Source organism: Chiloscyllium punctatum, chromosome 2 (assembly GCF_047496795.1).
Source record: "Chiloscyllium punctatum isolate Juve2018m chromosome 2, sChiPun1.3, whole genome shotgun sequence".
NCBI classification, from domain to species: Eukaryota; Metazoa; Chordata; class Chondrichthyes; order Orectolobiformes; family Hemiscylliidae; genus Chiloscyllium; species Chiloscyllium punctatum.
In genome coordinates this window covers 78,808,855-78,824,203 of record NC_092740.1, presented here as the reverse complement: position 1 = coordinate 78,824,203, position 15,349 = coordinate 78,808,855, and the positions used below count along the sequence as shown (strand labels likewise).

The following is a 15,349-nucleotide window of genomic DNA, read 5'->3' as shown; positions in this document are numbered from 1 at the left end:
GATTTTAAAAATGACTTAACAGCAAGAAACAGGATTGTTGGAGGATTGTTTTTTGAACTGAAGACCTGTGATCAGTAATGTTCCACAGGAATTAGTACTGGGTCCACTTTTGTTTGTCATTTGTATAAATGACTTAGATGAGTATATAGAAGGTATGGTTAGTAAGTTTGCAGATGACACCAGAATTGGTGCTATAGTGGACAGTAAAGGAGATTATCTAAGATTACAAAGAGATCCTGATCAATCGGGTTCATGGGCTGAGGTGCAGCAAATGGGGTTCAATTTGGATAAACATGAGGTCTTGCATTTTGGTAAAACCAAATAAGGCCAGGACTTATACTATTAAAAATAGGGCTTTGGATAATGTTGTGGAACAGAGAGACCTACGGGTTCAGGTACATAATTCTTTGAAATTTGAGTCACGTATAGACAGGATGGTTAAGAAAATGTTTCACACACTTGCCTTCATCACTCAGACATTTGAGTGTATGAGTTGGAACGTCATGTTGAGGCTGTACAGGACGTTGGTGAAGTCTCTTCCGGAGTACTGTGTCCAGTTCTCATTGCTCTTTTAAAGGAACTATATTATTAAGCTGGAAAGAGATCAGAAGAGATTTAACAGGATGTTGCTGGGCATGGAGGGTTTGATTTATAAGGAAAGGCTAGATAGGCTAGGACCTATTTGACTGGAGAGTAGGAGCTTGAGGGATGACCTTATAGAGTTTTACAAAGGGGTATAGATAAGGTGAATGGCAGATGTCTTTTCCCTAGGGTAGGGAATGTCAAGACTATGGGGCATATTTTTAAGATGAGAAAGATTTTTTTAAAAATGGGGGCAAACCTTTAACACAGTGGTTCACTGTGGAATGAACTTCCAGAGCAAGTGGTGCATGTGGGAACAGTTACAATATTTGGATAAGTACATGAATAAGAAATATGTGTTCCGAGTGTAGGCAGGTGAGACTGGTTGAGTTTGGGGTTATAGTCAATGTGGACTGATTGGACCGAAGGGTCTGTTTCTGTGCTATATGATTGTATGACTCTCTGTAAGAAATGCATAGTCCAACTCAAAGATGACTATTGCAAGCTAGTTTCTTCATGAATGTGCTCTTGTTGCCACTGAAGTAACTCCACAGATGTTGCTATCCTGTCACCAAGTCACCATTTATTTGCACATGAAAAATCTTTGACTCAAGTACTGCCTCTTCAGAGTCTGTTCTCAGAGTGCCAGAACCTCTGACACTCCTCTTTTTTTTAATCTGTCAACCAGGGCTCCCTGATTCGACCAGGTTAACAGCTCCAATCCAGGAAGTAATATTCTATAAAGTCCAGCCGGCTAACCTTGTTACAATCATTACATATTGATTGTGGTAAGTAAAAGGAATTGAAAAGTTCGATCAGCCATGATTGTATTGAATTGCAGGGCAGCCTCGACAGGCTTAAAGGCCTACTTCTGTTCCTATGTTCCTGTACACAGTGAGCTGTCAACAATCACAGACACACATAATCAAACACTGAACAATTGAATACAACAATTACATCATAGCTTTTTCAAACTAAATCATGAGTTACTTACACTGATAAACAGAAATCATTTGATTTTCACATATGGTGCTAAGATTAACATAGCTCACTTTATAAGTAAAGTAGAATTTGATCAAAGCAGGACTTATTTTAAGTGAATGTATTGCCCTCTTCTGGACAGTTTTGCAATTCCCAAAAACTTTCTTCGCATAAACAATTTATATCCATTCATAGTCATAGAATTCTACAGCACAGAAACAGACTATGGTCCAACATGTCCATATCAACCAGATATAATAAATTGATCTAGTCCCATTTGCCAGCATTTGGGACTATCCCTCTAAACCCTTCCTATTCACGTACCTATTCAGATGCCTTTTAAATGTTGTAATTGTACCTGCTTCCATCACTTCCTCTGGCAGCTCGTTCCATACACGGACCACCCTCTGCATGAAAATGTTGCCCCTCCGATCCCTTTTAAATCTCTCCGCTCTCACCTTAAACCTAAGCCCTCTAGTTTTTGTTTCCTCTACCCTGGAAAAAAAAGACCTTCGCTACTCACCTTATCTGTGTCCTTCATGATTTTATAAACCTCTCTAAGGTCACCTTTCAGCCTCTGATACTCCAGGGAAAAAAGCCCCAGCCTATTTAGCCTCTGTAGCTAACCTCTGGCAATAGCCTTGTAAATCTTTTCTGAACCCTCTCTCAAGTTTAATAACATCTTTCCTATAGCAGGGAGACCACAATTGAATGCAATATTCTAAAAGTGGCCTTACCTATGTTATGTACAGTCACAACATGACATCCTATTCCTATACTCAAAGAAATGACCAAAGAAGCAAACATGCCAAATGCCTTCTTCACCACCCTGACTACCTGCAACTCCACTTCTATGGAACTATTCACCTACACTTCTAGGTCTCTTTATTTGGCAACACTCCCCAAAGCCCAACCATTAATTGTATGAATCTTACCCTGATTTGCCTTACCAAAGTGCACATCTCACATTTATCTAAATTGAAACTCCTCAGCACATTGGCCCATCTGTTCAAGATTCCATTGACTCTGAGATAACCTCTTTCACTTTGCACTGCATCACCTACTTTAGTGTCATCTGCAAACTTACTAACCATACCTCCTAAATTCACATCCAAATCATTCATATCAATGATGTAAAGCAGTGGACCCTGCATCGATTCTTGCAGCACACTGCCGGTCAGAGCCCTCCACTACCACCCTCTGTCTCTTACCTTCAAGCCAATTTTGTATCCAATTGTCTAGCTCCCCAGTATTCCATGTGATCTAACCTTGCTAACCGGTCTACCATGTGGAACCTTGTTGAAGGCCTTGCTGAAGTCCATATAGACAATGTTCTGCCTTCATTAATCCTTTTTGTCACTTCTTCAAAAAACTCAATCAAGTTAGTGAGACACAATTTCCCACCCACAAAGCTATGTTAAATATCCCCAACAGTTCTACCCTTTCCAGATGCATGTAAATCCTGTCATTCATTGAACTAAAAAATATATAAATGTCCCTCATCCAATCACACCGTATCAGGCCTCTGCTATTGCAATCCTGAACCTTGGGATGTATGCTGGGTACCTGGGGTATCTTGCTTTCTGATGCTCATTCCCTTCCTCTGTTTAATACCTCCCAACAAGATCATAGATACTTTGGAAACTCACCATGTGAGAAAATCTGAAATTCCCCAGAAAAAATGAACTTGAGTCAGGTTAAAACAAAAAATCTGAAACAGGAACCTAAACAAAGTTGAATTCCAGTTTTAATTGTGGTAGGACAAGGGGTTGGCAACTAATCCATTCACAGAAGGCAGTTCAGTTATTGAAATATTTTATGCAGACTGTATGCTTCTATTTTTAGTATTTCTGCTTTTTAACACAGTCAGCCAGGTTTCTGTGGATTCATGAAGGAAACATGAAGTGCTGGATCAATCTAGTTCATGCATTTACGTGCTATTTCTTTCATTCAGGAGGATTAGGAGTGTTTCCTCCAGGTAACCTAGAAAAACTGGTGCAACAACCTTCACCTTCTTCATGGACAGGCTACATCATCACCAATCCTGTGATCATTGACTCCACACAAATCCATCACTTCAATATCCAAATCAATACCCAGCCACCATATTTCCCCAGCTTCCTCCAAATGCTCTTTGACACTCCAGATAGAGTCATAGAGCCATACAGCATGGAAACAGACCCTTTGGTCCAACCAGGAGAAAGTGTTGACTGCAGATGCTGGAGAGTCAGAGTCGAAAAGTGTGACACTGGAAAAGCACAGCAAGTCAGGCAGCATCTGAGGAGCAGGAGAGTCAAAGTTCTGAGCATATGCCTTTCATCAGGAATGTGGTGGGGAAGAGGGCGGAGGGATAAATAGGAGTGGAAGGGTGGGGCAGGGTGGAAAGTACCCAGGAAAGTGATAGGTAGATGCAGGTGGGGGGTGATTGTGATAGGTTGGTGAGGAGGGTGGAGAGGATAGGTGGGAAGGAAGATAGACAGGTAGGACAGGTCAAGAGAGTGGTGCCGAGTTGGAGGGTTGGATTGGGGATGAAGTGGGGAAGTCGATGTTGATGCCATGTCATTGAAGGCTCCCAAGGCAGAAGATAAGGCATTCTTCCCCCAGTCATTGGGTCACTTGGATTTGGTGATTAAGGTCTTGCATGTCCTTCGTGCCATGGGAAGGGGAGTTGAAGTGTTTGGCCACAGGGCAGTGGGGTTGTTTGGTGCACGTGTAGCAGAGATGTTCTCTGAAACGCTCCACAAGTTGCACAAGTTGTAGAGGAGACCACATCGAAAGCAACGGACACAGGAGCTGAGGTGTTTGGATGTCGGGGAAGCTCTCTGCAGAATGTGGAAGGATGCTTTGGGCACCTTGGACGGAGGTGTGAACGCAGGTTTTACACCTCTTGCAGCAGCAAGGGAAGGTGCCAGGTGTGGAAGGTGGGTTTGGGGGGGGATTGGTGTGGACCTCACAAGGGAGTCGTGGAGGGAATGGTCTCTGCAGAATGGAGATGGGGTGGGGATGGAAATATATCTCTGATGGTGGGGTCTGACTGTAGGTGGTGGAAATGGTGGCGGATAATGTGCTGTGTCCAGAGATTATTGGGGTGGAAGGTGAGGACTGGAGGGGGTTTCTATCCTTGTTGCAGTTGTAGGGATGGGGATCAAGGGCAGAGGTGCGGGTAATGGAGGAGATGCGCTGGAGGGTATTGTAGATCACACAGGAGGAGAGGTTGTGGTCCTTGAAATAGCAGGCCATCTGGGATGTTCTCGAGTGGAATTGCTTCTCCTGGGTGCAGATACAGCAGAGGCAGAGGCAGTGGAAGTAAAGGATCATCTTTTTACAGAAGCGGGGGTGGGAGGAGGTTAGTCCAAGTAGCTGTGGGAATCAGTGGGTTTGAAATAGATGTCCATGTTGAGTCGATTGCCAGAGATGGAAATGTTCAAGAAGGGGAAGGAGGGGGCTGAGATGGTCCAGATGAACTTAAGGTCAGGTTGGAAGATTGTTGGTAAAGTTGATGAACTATTCAACTGCTCGTGGGAGCATGAGGTGGCGCTGATTCAGTCATCATTGTAGTGGAGGATGAGGTAGGGGATGGTACCAGTATAACTGCAGAAGAAGAAGGACTGTTCCACATAACCTATGAAGAGGCAGGCATAGCTGGGGCCATGCAGGTGCCCATGCAGGTGCCCATGGTTACACCCTTGGTCTGAGCGAAGTGGGAGGATTCGAAGGAAAGGTTGTTGAGGGTGAGGACAAGTTCCACCATTCAAATGAGTGTGTCAGTGGAGGAGTACTGGTAGGGTCAGAGGCAGAAGAAGAAATGGAGAGCTTGAAGGCCTTCGCCATGGCAGATGGACATGTGTAAGGATTGGATGTACATGGTGAAGATGAGGTGTTGGAGGAGGGCAGCAAAATTAAAGTCATGGAGGAGGTGGAGGGCATGGCCCTTTTGACTGTCCTACCTGTCCATCTTCCTTCCCACCTGTCCATTCCACCCTCCCCACCAATCTATCAGAATAACCCCTCACCTGCATCTATCTATTGCCTTCCAAGCTACTTTCTTCCTGGCCCCAGTTCTAACCTCCTATTTCTCTCTCAGCCCCCACAAACCTGATGAAGGGGTCATGCCCAAAACATTGACTCTCCTGCTCCTCAGATGCTGACTGACCTGCTGTGCTTTTCCAGTGCCACACTTTTCGATCTTTCGGTCCAACCAGTCAATGCTGACCATAATCCCAAACTAAACTAGTCCCACCTGCCTGCTTGGCCCATATCCCTCCAAACATTTCTTATTCATGCACTTGTCTAAATGTTTTTCAAATGTTGTAACTGTACCCGCATCCTGCAATTCCTCTGGAAGTTCATTCCATACATGAACCACTGTCTGTGTAAAAATAAAATGCCCCTCAAGTCTTTTTTTAAAACCATTCTCCTCTCACCTTAAAAATATGCCCCCCATGCTTGAAATCCCACCTTCTCCACCCTCCTCGCCACCATCACCAAGGACCCTTCACCTTATCTATTCCACTCACTAAAAGGTCACTTCTCCACCTCCTACGCTCCAGTGAAAAAAGTCACACCCTGTCTAACCTCTTTTTATAACTCGAGCCTTCCATTCCCAGAAGCATTCTGATAAATCTCTTCTGAACCCTCTCCAGCTTAACCATATATTTCCCTAAGGGCAACCACAACTGGACACAGTACTCCAGAAGAGGCCTCACCAATGTCCTGTACATCCTCAACATAATGTCCCAGTTCCTATATTCAAAGGTCTGAGCAATAAAGGCAAGTATGCTAAATCCCTTCTTAACCACCTTAGCTATATGTGATGCAAACTTCAAAGAATTATGTATCTGAATCCCTAGGTCTCTCTGTTCTAGAGCACTTCCCAAGACCCTACTTTTAATTGTATAAGTCTTGTCTTTGTTTGTTTTACCAAAATGTGACATCTCACATTCATCCAAATTAAACTCCATTTGCCACGCTTCAGCCCATTGACCCAACTGATCAAGATCTCTTTGTAATCTTAGATAACCTTCTTCTCTGTCCACTGTATTCTCATCTAAATCATTTCTATAAATGACAAACAAAAATGGACCCAGCTCCAATCCCTGTGGAACACCTCTGGTCATAAGTCTCCACTCCAAAAAACAACCCTCCACCATCACTCAAATCACCACCCATCGATCTCAAATATCTTATGATCGCACCCTCTCGATTCATATTAGATGCACTACTTTTTAAATATCTGTTAATGACCTGAATTTGGAAGTACAAAACGTTATTTCAAGGTTTGAAGTTGCTTTTTAGCAAACTTCCCAACTTGTACATCCACCTCAAAATGTTTGTGTATACCTGAGTCTGTGGCCTGTCTGATCTTGAATAATCTTTAAAATTGTGCTATTTGGTTCCTCATTCTTCCAAGCAAAATTTATCACTTCACACTTCTCTGCATTAAATTTTATCTGCCATGTGCTGGTACATTTCATTAGTCTCCCTATGTCTTTATGAAATCTTTTACTATTCCCCCACCACACCCCCCACCCCCTGCTGCATTTCCAAATTTCATTCTAACTTCTGTGCATGACATGTAGCAAATAGGATGGTTACAATAGAGATGAAGGCCCATTAACTTGCTATGTCTGTGCTGATTCTCTGAATGAGAAATTCACCTTGTGCCACTCCCTGCCTTTACTCCATAGCCCTGCAATTTTTCCTTTTTCAGATAGTAATCCAATCTTTCTTGAAAGCCTCAACTGACCCTGCCTCCACAACACTCAGACACTTTATTCCAGACTGTAATGACTTGCTGTGTGATAAATATTTCTCTTACTCTAATTCACTTAAATTTATGATATTCGATTGTCAAACTTGCACCACTTGCAATATCTTTACCTATTCTATCCAGACACATAAAAATCTTGAACACCTCTATCTCTTCTCAATCTTTTCTTCTCTAAGAAGAACAGTTCCAATTTCTCTAATTTTTCTGATTAACTAAAAATGCCTCATATCTGAAAACCAATTGTTTAATCTTTCCTGCCCCCTCCTTAATGTCTTTACGTTCTTAGTATGGTTCCCAAAACTGGACACAATTCTCAAAGGTGAGAAATGAACGAGATTAAAGGCCCATCCAAGTTGCCCTTGCACAGAGATCTTGGCATTCTCTTGTGGTCCCTCACATCGGTCAAGATGCTGTAAGTCTTTGGCGTCTTCAATGTCCTCCTTCTCTGAGGAATCCTCAAGTTTCACTTTGTTTTTGGAAGCTGGTACCTCTCCTCTAAAATGATAGGTCATCCAAAGTGCAGCAATACAATCATAGAGATCCTTACTACAGCATGTTGAAGTATGCTTTTCAAGTAGTCCACGCTCCTAAGTCTCATCTTGAGCGAGTTGATGATCCCTTTGGTGTCACAGTACTTCTCTGCCTCACTCCTCAGCTTCCTAACCATTGCCTATCCAGTGGATATCCTACGTCAATGAGAATTCACCCTTGTAACTGTGCAGGTGCAGGGAAGTGCTGGACAATGTAAATGTTGTGTCTGCTTCCATGCTATTGAACACACCTATGGTCATAGACTATTATACCTTGAGGGATTGAAATCCCCTCTGGTTATTGAAGGCTGATCTGTACTTTGCTTAAGTGTCCACATCAGTTTTAAACTTGATGTATTGGCTGGCCCTTCTGAGGACGTATCTGTCACTGCCTTGATGCAGCGTTGTGTTGTTCGTTAATAGATAGCACACACATAATCAAGCAGCCCTGAAATTAACCTGGAGCATAGATATTCAGAACCACCTGAAAGCCATTGATATCAGATGGACAACCATTGCAATTGTAACCTTCTCCCATTGCTAAGTGTTTGCACAGATTGGTTCGGGGTTGGCTCCAAGAGAGAGAATTAAAAGGCATGTTGGAGTATTGGGGAAGAGTATAGTTCAGGGAATTAAATATTTTTCCTAGCATCCAAGAGGCTACATTCCATGCCCAGGATTAAGGACATCTCCTGAGCGCTTGTGAGGTACTTGGAGTAAAAGGGAAAGGATTCAGATATTGTGGTCCATGTGGGTACCAACAAAATAAATAGGACTAAGAAAGAGGGTCTGCTGGGAACTATGGGGCAAAAATATAAAGCAGAACCACAAAGGTAATAATCTCTAGATTATTCCTGAGCCGAGAGCAAATTGACAGAGGGCAAAAAAAAATCATAGAGTTGAATGCATGGCTGAAAGATTGGTATGGCAGAAATAGATTTCAATTCGTAGGGGCATTTTCATCAGTACTGGGGAAAGTAGGGGTTGTCCTGTTGGGACTGACTTTATTTGTATGAGCCTAGATCAGTTTCCTAAAGAAAATGAATAACTGAGGTTGTAGAGAGGGTGTTTAAACTAAACAATGATGCTGAGGGTTCTGGTAATGAAAAGCTTTCGCAAATTAAAGAGAGTGTGCAAAGGAATAGCACACAACAGGATTGTGAAAGGAAACGACCTGATGAAGGACCGGCACTCCAAAAGCTCGTGCTTCCAATTGAACCTGTTGGACTATAACCTGGTGTTGTGTGAATTTTAACTTTGTACACCCCAGTCCAACACCGGCATCTCCATATCAATGCTGGAATCTGAATATTAAAGGCATTTGACACTTATAAAGTCTAGAAAGAAAGGAATCCTATGTGGGGTAGTTCTGTTAATAAAGGATGAGATTAGTACAGTGGTCAGAATGAAGATCATGAAATAAAATAGAAATAAGTAGAGATAAGAAACCCCAGGAGAAAAATCACTGGGAGAAGCAAGTATAAGCCTCCGAATAGTGGCTACACTGCAGTACAGAATATAATAAATAATTGGAGGCTATAAGGATGGTGAAAAAGTCTGAGTGATTTTGTTTTCACAGCATTCAAACAAACCAAATTGGTGGTCTCAAGGATGAATTTCTAGAATGGATTTCGGACTCTTTCTTAGAACAATACATTGTGGCACTCCAGCACCACTAATCCATTGTGGCATCCACCAAGGGATGGCTGATTTAAAGCTGGGAATGTGTCATCAGTCAAAATTAATTAATTATCTAAAAATAAAGGATTCTCTATGTCAGAGTGATCAAAGCATGAGAGAAATTTCACATTCACTTTGAGGTTGTGAAATGTCTATCTGAACTGGTATGTTAAAATTAAATCAAGGCTGTTACAAAGGTAGGAAAGCAGCATTTGCTAAAGTGGAATGGGAAAATAAGTTTAAAAGTAAGAAGGCTAAGTAATAACATATTTAAAGAAATATTTCATAAATTTCAACAAGATATACTCATTCAACAAAGGCAGAGTCTATGTGACGAATGAACCAGCCATGCCTAACTAAGGAAATTAAGGATAGTATCAAATTGAAAGGTGTAAAATGTCTTGAAAATTAGTGGTGAGCCAGAATATTGGAAAAATTTTAGACACCATCAAAAGATAAATACATTAAAATATGTGAGTAAACTATTAAGAAATAGTAAATAAATAGATGTTAAGAACTTTCATGAATACTTAACAAAAGAATAGAGTAGCTATCTATGCATTTGTTGGTAATAAAAGAAGTGTCTGCAAACATAGTGGATACATTGTACCTTTCCACAATTTCTAGAATCTGGAAAAGTCCCAGCAGTTTGCCTCTGCAAGGTCAACTCTAGATTGCTGGCACAGTCCCTGTCCCACCGTTTACACATAGGCAGGCTTGCCAACCACATCCGAATCCCAGGAAAATAGCGTTGGAATAGGATGGTGCCAGCAAAACCGTACACATCCGGTGACTTGAAATACAGCACCACCACACCTCCATGCTCACCTCTTTTGTGACTCTAAATCCCTGCCCAGATTTTCAGTTAACTGTTAATGGAATGTTGGCTAACATAGTGCTTGATACCATGTAAGTTAGCTCACTTGGCTACATAGCTAGCATTTGGTTTGGATAAATACCAAAAACATAAATTTGATTCTCATTTTGACTTAGGTAGCCTGAGTTTGGGCCTCCTCATCCTATCAAACATTGAAGGCAATGACAAAACACTGCTGATGAAAACCTCTAAGGAACCAGCTCAGGAAGCATCAGCAAACAAGGACCTGCCTTCCGAGAGAGCACATGTGATATGGCAAACACAGTATAATGGCTTTGCTGACTGCTGGACCAAATTGATTGGATTTAAGGATTTAATGCACGTTGAGCACAATAATTCTAAAGCTACTTGCAATCCTGGTTAGTTACACTTTCCCATCTGAAAGTGGCACAATTTTTCACGACTAGTGAAAAACCAGTACTTTCATAAGCCTGAACTGCAAATCTTTTGGCATACTTCATTTTCTGTTCCTTCCTGTGACTGGGTGGATAACTATGAATCCTCTTTAGATTTTTACCTACATTCATACATTTTAAGGCAGATCTCTATGATGTTAGATTTAAGACTCAGGAAAATATATCCCAATGTATTTAATTACTATACAAAATATTTTGTTTTGAATTGTGCTTTCACAGCCATACTTTGAAGACTAATATTAATAACTAGAAGTGTAGCAGTGGCACAAAAGATTAACTAGTTTTTAACTATTCAACAGAAACTACCCAATAAATTGCTCACCCTTATTGTAAAAGTATAATTAAACAAAATAATCTTTTGAACATTCAGTAGTATTTTTACTTGTGCTGAGAACAAATATTCATTCCTAGCCAGAAGTCAAGTTATGACTTTCTCTAAAAATATAACGCTGTAGTTGTATTCCAGTGAAATCTCACTTAATAGAAAATTGCTTAATAAAATTACTGGGGCCTGTGGGAAAAGTGGGGTTAGGGGCAGACCAGAAAAAATAACACTCATGATTGCTCAAAAATTACCCAAAGGCCTAACACAAAGTATAGCACAACCTGAATAAAGGTTTACATCATACTTATTAAAGAAGCAAAAATAAATTAGGTTGAAAAAATATCGTTAATGCAGGGACAGAATGTCATTATCATCACCACCTTCAGGTTCAATTGTGGTTGCAAAGTGGATGGCTGTGGTTGATCATCTTCTGACTGTTTCTTGGGGGTTGGTTTCGATTGTGTGATGTGCAGGTGCAAGAACAAATTAGAAAAGTAAAGTATATGCATAAGGGTAATACAGTCTTGCAGGAATTGTGCAGGGCTCATACAGGAATTATACAAGAATATTCTTTTCTCATGGGAACAGCAATGAGCTTTCATGAGTTTAATTTTTGAGATGAAGCTGCTCAATGTATAGTACTGTATCTCTCACATGCTCTGACAGCAGCTGACATTGGTGCATGTGCAGAACGAAGTATGCAAAATGATTGCTGCTGGGATTGCGCTTTTGCGCACAGAGGTAAGCATTCTCGAAAATACCATTCCCTAATTCTACAGCGACGTTGTAGCCAAATCGTGCTGCCAAAATACACTTTATACAAGAGCTACCTATAAATATTGTCACAACTGGTGCAAATGCCAATAAGCTGATGATTATAGTAGTACCAGATAATTAATTCAATTCCTTTATTTTTAAATTTAAATTATATTGTGAGAAAATGAATGACTGTTTGATTGTCTTCAGAAATTAAAATGTATATAGTTTATTGCACTATACTAAAAAGAAAGTCTTGCATTTATACAGTGCTTTTTACAAGCACCACACATCTCAAAACACTTTGACTATACTTCAAAATATTTTATTGACTGCAATGTTGTAATGTAGGCCAAACAGGTTAAAACTTTAATGATTAGAGTTTAAAAGAATAAGGGGTGATCTTACTGTAGCATTCTGAGGAGACTTGACAGGGTAACGTTTGAGAAGATGTTTCCACTAGAGGGATAATCTCAAACTAGAGAACACATTGAGAGAATAACGGGAAACTCATTTCAAAATGAGATGCAAAAGAATTTTTTTCTCTCAGAGGGTAGCGAATGTTTGGAATGCTCTACCCAGAGGGTTGTGGAGGCTATATGACTGAAAGTATTTGAAGAGAAGGTAAATGCATTTGTGAAATATAGAGGACTTGAAGGCTATGAGGAGCTGTCGGAAAGAGGAGTTGTGACTTGGGGCAGATCAACCGTGACGTTATGGTATGGCAGGACAGGCTTGAGAGGCTGCCTGGCCCATTCTCCCCTGTATTTATTATATTTTTATATATTTAAGATTATCTCTTCAATTATTGTGTCTTTAAAAATGTTCGATATGAATATTAATCAATATCAAAGGCTGTTCTATTTTCGAAGTGTGAGACATCATTTTGATGCTAAACAGACAATTGTTGTTTTTTATCTGTATTCCTATAATTCACAGAGGCAAACAGTAAACAGAACGTCAACTCTGCTGCTCCTCGGATGCTGTCTGACCTTCTGTGCTTTTCCAGCGCCACACTTTCCGACTCGGACTCTCCACTATCTGCAGTCCTCACTTTCTCCTAGTAAATAGGAACATTAAAGTGATTTGGTAGATACCAAAATAAATGTGTTCCAAAACTTTCTGCACACCTAGCCAAGGTGTTCCAGGACATATACAACACTGGCATCTACCCGACAACATGGAAGATTGCCTAGTTATGTCTGTAAAGCAAGGTAAATCCAACCCAGCCAATTACTCCACTTCGGTCAACTCTCAATCATTAGTAAAGTACTAGTAAACAACATTTGTTTTACAATAACCTGCTTACTGACACTCATTTTTGTGTTCTGCCAGGTCCACTCAGTTCCTGATGTCATTACAATCTTGATCAAATATGGACAAAAGAGCTGAATATCAGAGGTGAGGTGAGAGTCACTGTCCTTTCCATTAAGATCACATTAGATTGTGTGTGATAGCAAGAAATCCTCGTAGAACAGGAATCAATGGGAATCCTGGGAAAAAATTCTGTTGTTAGGAGTCATACCGAGCACAAAAGAAGATGAAATAAAAACATGAAATAAAAAAATGAAATAAATAAAGTGCTGGAGAAACTCAATAGGTGTCAAAGCATCTGAAAGAAAGAATTACAGTTTAGAGTCCAATATGACATTTCTTCAGAACTAAAAGTGGCTGGAAAATGCTTCTTTTTACAGAATCGTAGAATCCCTCCAGTATGGAAAAGGTCATTCAGTCCATACGTCTGCACCGACCCTCCAAAAAGCATCCTACCCAGACCCAGCTCCCCACCGCAATCCCGTTACCCTGTATTTCCTATGGCTAATCCACCTCGCCTATCCCTGATGATTCCTGATGAAGGGCTTTTGCCCAAAACATAGATTTTCCTGCTCCTCTGATGCCGCCTGACCTGCTGTGCTTTTCCAGCACCACTCTAATTTTGACTATGGACAATTTAGCATGGCCAGTCCACATAGCCTGCACATCGTTGGACGGTGGGATGAAACTGGAGCACCTAGCAGAAACCCATGTAGGCATGTGGAGTACATGCAAACTTCAGATAGATAGTCACCTGAGCTGGAATCAAACCTGACTCCCTGGCGCTGATCGGCAGCATCGCTAACCACATAAATCACCAAGCTGCCCAATGCTAGTAATCCAAAGAAGAAGTGGAAGTATGAGGGTGCTCAGAACAAAAGACAAAGCAAATTATAATGGTGATAAAGGAGAGTTAGATACGTAAAACAGGTGTACAGGGGAACCACGATTATCCGAACGTGATGGACGGGCACTATTTCAGTCGGATAATCGATTCTTCAGTTAATCGATTTAAATGGCTTTCCTCTGGGACTTGAGTCTGCTCCACGTTCAGGAAACTGCAGCAGCACAGCGCACGAGGCCCCGCCCCAAACACCGTGCAACCCACACCCCAACACCACCCCCACCCCCAAACCCTGTGCAACACCACCCCCCACCCCCAAATCCTGTGCAACTTTGCCCCTGCTTCCCAACACCTCCCCCCACCCCCCAACTCTTGTGCAACACCGCCCCTAATCCCAACACCTCCCCGCCCCCAAAACCTCCCCTGCCTCTAAACACTGTGCAGTTCCTCTCCTCAACCACAAACCCCATGCAACTCCGCCCCCCCCCCCGCTCCCCAACACCATCCCTGCCCCCAGCACCTCCCATGCCCCCAAATCCTGTGCAACACTGTCCCCGTCCCAAACTGTGCGAATCCGCCCCCATCCCCCAACACCGCGTCCCACATCCCAACACCCCAAACCCTGTGCAACTCCACCCCACCCCAAACCCTGTGCAACTCCGCCCCCCAACATTGTCCTCCACCCCCAAACCCTGTGCAACTCCACCTTCTGCCCCCCAACACTGCGCCCCGCCCCAAACCCCATGCAACACTGCCCCCACCCCCGCCGCCCCTGTCCATCACCACACACACCTACCCCCTCTCTGGTGCTGCCAGACTGTACTCCAACCACAAGACTGCTGCTGCTGTTGCCTTTGTGGGGTATATCTCCAAATAGCACACACACGCAGCTACAGGCACACACACAACTTTTTACTGCAACTTTTTGCAGGTTCCACCTCTGCATTGTACAGGACAATGTTAGAGAGATTATGTTGGGAAGGGAGGTTTAGGGTACACCCCCTGTGTAGAACTCCAGGCAAAATGTGGGGAGAGAGAGAGGGCAGGCTGATAGTCATTTGGAGACGGTGTCTGTTTAATCACTGTAAACAAAAGATGCGATCACTGTTGGAAACATGTCTTTGATGTAATGTTTCCATCCTGACCTGGAGATCTCCTTTGGATAATCCAATTTTCAGATAATTGGTATTCAGATATTCGAGGTTCCTCAGTAAATGTTAGTTGTGAAAAGGAGAAAATAGGTCCACACTACTAAGACCAAAATTAACAAGACC

General features: G+C 42.0%; 1 long non-coding RNA gene across 4 annotated transcripts in view; it reads left to right on the top strand.

The window, feature by feature from the left end:
- The window catches only part of LOC140485970 (uncharacterized), a 60,276-nt gene that overhangs the window by 18,862 nt on the left and 26,065 nt on the right, over positions 1-15,349 (top strand). For 3 of the 4 annotated variants that reach the window (XR_011962487.1, XR_011962486.1, XR_011962485.1), the window contains exons 2-3: positions 12,857-13,131; positions 13,253-13,318. This is a non-coding gene — a long non-coding RNA (uncharacterized lncRNA). Of the gene's footprint in view, positions 1-12,856; positions 13,132-13,252; positions 13,324-15,349 lie in introns of all 4 variants that reach the window. The other variant, XR_011962489.1, reaches the window with a different exon arrangement.